Here is a 6,300-nt window from a genome sequence, read left to right as displayed (position 1 = left end):
ATGCCAATATAACTAAATGGCTGTCAATTCAAAGAACCCCTGGTCAAAACTAATCCCTAGTCATTAATGGTAGTAAATTCGAGAAAGTAACCAAATTTAAATATCTAGGATCTATGATGAACTCAAACTTGATTGTGATGAGGAAATTAAAATTCGCTATGGGATTGCCAAATAAACGTTCCGAAACCTACTAAATGTGCTGATATACACAGACATGCCGCTTCATCTAAGAATAAGGGTGGCACAATGCTATGTTACCCACTTCTACTCTATGGAGCGGAAACTTGGTCAATTAAAGCAGCTTCTGTAAAGAGATTAGCACTCCGTCTTCAGGCCACAGGTGGCCCATCGGGACCATCCGACCGCCGTATCATCCTCAGATGAGGATGCGGATAGGAGGGGCGTGTGGTCAGCACACCGCTCTCCCGGTCGTTATGATGGTTTTCTTTGACCGGAGCCGCTACTATTCGGTCGAGTAGCTCCTCAATTGGCGTCACGAGGCTGAGTGCACCCCGAAAAATGGCAACGGCGCATGGCGGCTGAATGGTCACCCATCCAAGTGCCGACCACGCCCGACAGCGCTTAACTTCGGTGATCTCACGGGAACCGGTGTATCCACTGTGGCAAGGCCGTTGCCTGTATGGAGATCAGAAGCAACAGAAATGTCGTTCTTGCGCCGATTACTAAAAATACCATAGATTGAGATAGTGACAAATGCTGAAGTGCTGCTTAGGGATGGGGTGGATAGAGAACTAATAGGGACATTTAAAAGAAGAAAGACATCGTACCTGGGGTACATTATGAGAAGAATGGAATATGAACTTCTGCAATTAATTCTAGAAGACAGAATAGAAGGACAGCGTCAACCAGGTAGAAGGAAGCAATCATGGTCACAGAATATCAAGACATGGACTGGCATCAAGAACTTTGAGGATCTGGTTCTAGAAGAAAGGTAACGCCGCCTGTGAGCAGCCGACGCACTACAATTGTATGGCACCAAGAAGAAGAAGTCAGTGCAATCAAAAGGTACGGCCATTTTTGTCACGTACTTTGATACTAGAAAACGCGCTCATCAAAACCTACGATCATGAAACAACAGGTTTTCGCAGTACAACTAGAGGAAAAAAAAAAAAATCCCAAAAATCTTAATTTGGAATTAGAACTGCTTTCAATGATTATATAAGGTACAATCACCCACAATGCGACAATGTTCCAAAGAAGAAGGACCACTTGCCTTCACCCATAAGTGAATACTAGAATCAGAATTTACCTTCATACGTCTACGACAAGACAAAGACAAATTCCCGTGAGGTAAAAGGTAGGAACCCTCACTAGCAATAATAATCTCGGTAACAGGAATAGTACGGTAAGCTAAGATTTCCCGAGTTTCAAAGGATTCCAAACCGGCTCTTCCTGCATTGTTACAAGCAGCGAAAGCTACAGTTGCCCATCCGTTACCCAAACTGGAGGAAGAAGAAACTTTCATTAAGGAAAAATTTAACCTCGCACCACAAAATTAAGTAGGTCCATTAATAAGAACAAATTGAGTAGTTTTACCTACTCCTCTTGTTTCGTTCTTTTTACCCTTCGCAGAAGATGTCGAAGCACCAAGAGTGCCGTCCACATTGACAAGTGATTTGTAAACCAGCATTCGCCGGCGACGACGAAAACAACTTAGAATTTTTCTCCGTCTATTATTTTACTTGTCTGTTTGTTGCTGGAAAATTCACTTCCGGTTGCGCAACCTCGCTGATAAGGACTTCCTGTACAATGTTAGCAGTCATTTCTTAATTTAGACATTATGTAACCCTGTTTTCTGCAGCAACAAGGGACCTAGTATTACTAGGACCTTGTTGCAGAATAATCTTTTTTAGGTTATTTTTATTATTAGGGTAGATGATTATTACCTCAATAGAATAAAAACCTCAAAGTCCTGCTCAGACGCACAGCCGTAGGCCATCCTAGAAAATGGCCTCACGGTAAGTGAGGTCTCCTTCTCAGGGTGAATTAAGTAGGCATATAGGTAGTTTACTATGTGGAGGTGGCTGTCCTGTAATGGGGCTGGTGGGCGGGAATATCATTGTTTCATTTACTTTCATTGTTGTCCATTGTTGTGAGACTTAGAATTTTTCTCCGTCTATTATTTTACTTGTCTGTTTGTTGCTGGAAAATTCACTTCCGGTTGCGCAACCTCGCTGATAAGGACTTCCTGTACAGCGTTAGCAGTCATTTCTTAATTTAGACATTATGTAACCCTATTTTCTGCAGCAACAAGGGACCTAGTATTACTAGGACCTTGTTGCAGAATAATCTTTTTTAGGTTATTTTTATTATTAGGGTAGATGATTATTACCTCAATAGAATAAAAACCTCAAAGTCCTTGTCAATGTGGACGGCACTCTTGGTGCTTCGACATCTTCTGCGAAGGGTAAAAAGAACGAAACAAGAGGAGTAGGTAAAACTACTCAATTTGTTCTTATTAATGGACCTACTTTATTTTGTGGTGCGAGGTTAAATTTTTCCTTAATGAAAGTTTCTTCTTCCTCCAGTTTGGGTAACGGATGGGTAACTGTAGCTTTCGTTGCTTGTAACAATGCAGGAAGAGCCGGTTTGGAATCCTTTGAAACTCGGGAAATCTTAGCCTACCGTACTATTCCTGTTTCCGAGATTATTATTGCCTTTCCGTCTGTGCTTCTGTCTGTGAAAGCCCCTTTTTCTGAGGAATGGGTAGACATTGTAAGATGGCTATTTTTTGATGATATGTTAATATTTGTAAAGGAAAATGATATATTTGAAGGACTGTGGTCAGAAAAACACTTGTTAGGAAACGGTATCTCTGTGGCAGCATTGTGGAGTCGTAGAATCTTTGACCGTGGACAGCTGCAGGCTTTCATTGAGTGTACAGTGTAATGCATGCACGCTCTTCAGGAACTATGGGGTTGCAGGTTCATTAAGAGGAGGAGGAATGACGACTCAGAACAATGGGCGGATAGCGTAGGGACATAAAAAAAGGGTTTGACATGAAGAACAAGGTATTATTTGATGAGGTAAAAAGTTTATTTTTATTTTTGGAAACTTGTATTGTTCGTCCACTTCACCCTCGTCGCAGTCGAGTTTTTGACAGTCATTCTATTGATTGATCTTCTGAGTTAATTGATTGCACCATGGACGTTATTAGATAAAATAAATGTTCATATTTGAGTCTATAATTGTTTTTTTTATATTTTTAAATAAGCTCCTTCCTTACTGAAATTTCAGAACTTAAAGCTTGAGTCATGTGTTTTGGTGTCAAGATTATGAACCCACTTTGCCTGGACCAACTGTGGCTACTTTTTAGCAACATTTTTTTTTAACTATTGCGAAGTTTTGCTGTTTCTGCCAGTACTTCATTTTGCCGGTGAGATTAATAAAACGTGATTGTTTCGTTTCCTTTGCGCAATGTAGGTTCTGTCAGTTTATTTTTTTTATTTTACCAGGGCCGTATGTCAGTGCAGACATTTTCTTGTACTTTGGGCTACATTCTTATACAGGTCGACATTACAGTTTTTTTATACAGTTACGTTTTTTTTAAACAGTTCGTACTAACCAAGTCTTCCATGGAGTCTAGCTGTGACGCATGACGTCACAGCGACAATGACAAATCGGCAAAATTTCACATTGTTATGATGGACGGAGAATGGCAATTAGCGTGTATTATGTTCGTGGTTAAACACTACGCAACTATGTCGATGTTTTGTTTATTGTTCGCTGTCAATACTAGTCCGTGTCTGTTAATTGTATAATCTGACAGGAAAAAATCGAAACCCCAAAAAGAAGCAGTGCAAGATAATCAAAAACTGGTGTTCGTGATTCTACATCTCAAAGATGGCATCTATCAAATTTCGCAGCCGTCATATAAGAGTGTCGCTTATAGCGCCCCACTATTGAGCAAGCAGTAAAAGAAACAGAAGAAAAATTTCGAATAAGAATTAAAGTCCATGGAGAAGAAATAAAAACTGTGAGGTTTACTTAATTCTTTCAGCCGCAGGGAACGACTTGGAAGAGCAGTTGTGCGGAATGGACAGTGTCTTGAGAGGAGGATATTAGACGAACACCAACAAAAGCAAAACGAGGATAATGAAATGTGGTCGAATTAAATCGTATGATGCTGAGGGTATTAGATTAGGAAACGAGACACTCCGAGTAGTAGATTAGTTTTGCTATTTGGGGAGCAAAATAACTGATGATGGTCGAAGTAGAGAGGATATACAATGTAGACTGGCTGTGACAAGGAAATTTGTTAACATCGAGTATAGATTTGTGCCAGAAAGTCGTTTCTGAAAGTATTTGTATGGAGTGTACACACGTATGGAAGTGAAACATGGACGATAACTAGTTTCACAAGAAGAGAATAGATTCTTATGGTGCCACAGAAGAATGCTGCAGATTAGCTGGGTAGATCACGTAACTAATGAGGAGGTACTGAACAGAATTGGTGAGAAGAGGAATTTGTGGCACAACTTGACTAGAAAAAGGTATCGGTTGGTAGGACATGTTCTGAGGCATCAAGGGATCACCAATTTAGTATTGGAGGGAAGCATGCAGGGTGAAAATCGTAGAGGGAGGCCAAGAGATGAATACACTAAGCAGATTCAGAAGGGTTTAGGTTACAGTAGGTAGTGGGAGATAAGGAAGCGTGCACAGTATAGAGTAGCATGGAGAGCTGCATCAAATCACTCTTTGGACTGAAAACCATCACAGCAACAAGGATGCAAATAAGGTTTTCTTTAAATATGTGCTGTAACGGTCGTGAGGGTTAATTACCATTTTGACTGGAGGTAGTGACTTGATGTTAATCAAGGAAGCCTTTAAGACGACGAGGACGCCAGTATTAACAACTTAATAAGTTTCAGCGCGGTGGTGTAATGGGGCTACGAGAAGCTGGATAATCCTTCTGCAATATTGCAGAAAAACTTGGCAGGAATTTAGCCACTGTACATGAGTGCTGGCAGCGGTGATCAAGGGAATGTACGGTCGCAAGAACAACGGACTCCGGTCGGCCATGGCCCTGCGGAGAGGGAAGACCGTTATGTTTGGTGTATGACTCAGGCGCACCGTACTGCGTCGGCAGCAGAAATTCGAGCAGCATTTAGCGCCATAGTGAAGCAACGAACTGTTACAAAAGGTTACGTCAAGGATAACTCCAAGCCAGACGCCCCGTAGCGTGCATTCTACTGACCCCAAATCACGGCAGTTTGCAACTTCAGTAGTGTCAAGCGAGCGCTCATTGGAGGATGGATTGTGTACCCCTATGAAAGCCATTTCTACCGCGGTGCGAGTGATGGCCGAGAGTTAGAAGTCCATGTGAGCGCCTGCAACCAACCTGTCTGCAGCCTAGGCGCACAGGGCCTCCACTTCGGGATGCGATTTCGTATGACAGCAGGAGCACTCTGGTCATAATGCTACGCACCCTGTTGTGCTGCCATTCATGAATAGCATTCCTGGGGTGTTTTCCAACAGGATAACGCTCGCCCACATAACACTTTTGTAATGTAAAATGCTCTACAGAGTATTGACATGCTGCCGTGGTGTGCTAGATCACCAGCTCTGTCTCCAGTGGAACACATGTGGAAAATCTTCGGACGACAACTCCTGCGTCATCCACAACCGTCCTCCGTTAACCAGCCTAGTGCAACAGGCGTGGATCCCCAGCCCACAGACTAACATCCGACACCTGTACCACACAATGCACGCTCGTTGGCAGTCCATTCAACATTCTGGCGGTTACAGCGGTTTTTAAAGTGCCAGCGTTTCACATTTGCAACAGCTTTTCTCGCGCTTACCTAAACCTGTGATCATGCAACATTAATCACTTAAACATTTTACCTAGAAAAATCTATTCCCGAAATTTCATTACCTTCGTTTTTCTTGCTGCTCGAAATTTTTTCATCAGTGTATCTAAAAGTCCTGTAGACGTCATTAACCAAGAAAAATGCTCATCCATTGCTTTCTTTGATCCTTGTTCTTAATATTAAATCAAAAGACCTATCAATTAACAACTAACGTTATGTTAACAGTCTGCAGACACGAATTCGGGAAGAAAGAGAGTGTGAAATCAGTAGCCTTGCCTGCAGCACAATTTTCTTTCGATATTTAGTTTTTTGTTTCATTGTAATGCCCAAATCTTTATAAAATGTGTCACACTTTCGCGGATGATAGCAGCTTGCCAGATTGATTTCCTGCTGTGAGTGATCGGGAGAAACTGTATGAACTCGATGGATGATCGTGCTTCAGCAGCTGTGCTTCAGCTACTGACTAGTT

The 6,300-nt window shown here is 41.9% G+C and overlaps 1 pseudogene; it reads right to left on the bottom strand.

Moving 5' to 3' along the window:
- Window positions 1-520: 520 nt before the first annotated feature.
- On the bottom strand, window positions 521-637 carry LOC126264025 (5S ribosomal RNA; annotated as a pseudogene).
- Window positions 638-6,300: the final 5,663 nt, after the last annotated feature.

The sequence above is a fragment of the Schistocerca nitens genome, chromosome 6 (assembly GCF_023898315.1).
Source record: "Schistocerca nitens isolate TAMUIC-IGC-003100 chromosome 6, iqSchNite1.1, whole genome shotgun sequence".
Taxonomy (NCBI): domain Eukaryota; kingdom Metazoa; phylum Arthropoda; class Insecta; order Orthoptera; family Acrididae; genus Schistocerca; species Schistocerca nitens.
Note: the sequence above shows the minus strand (reverse complement) of the source record. Positions and strands in the feature narration are given on the sequence as shown.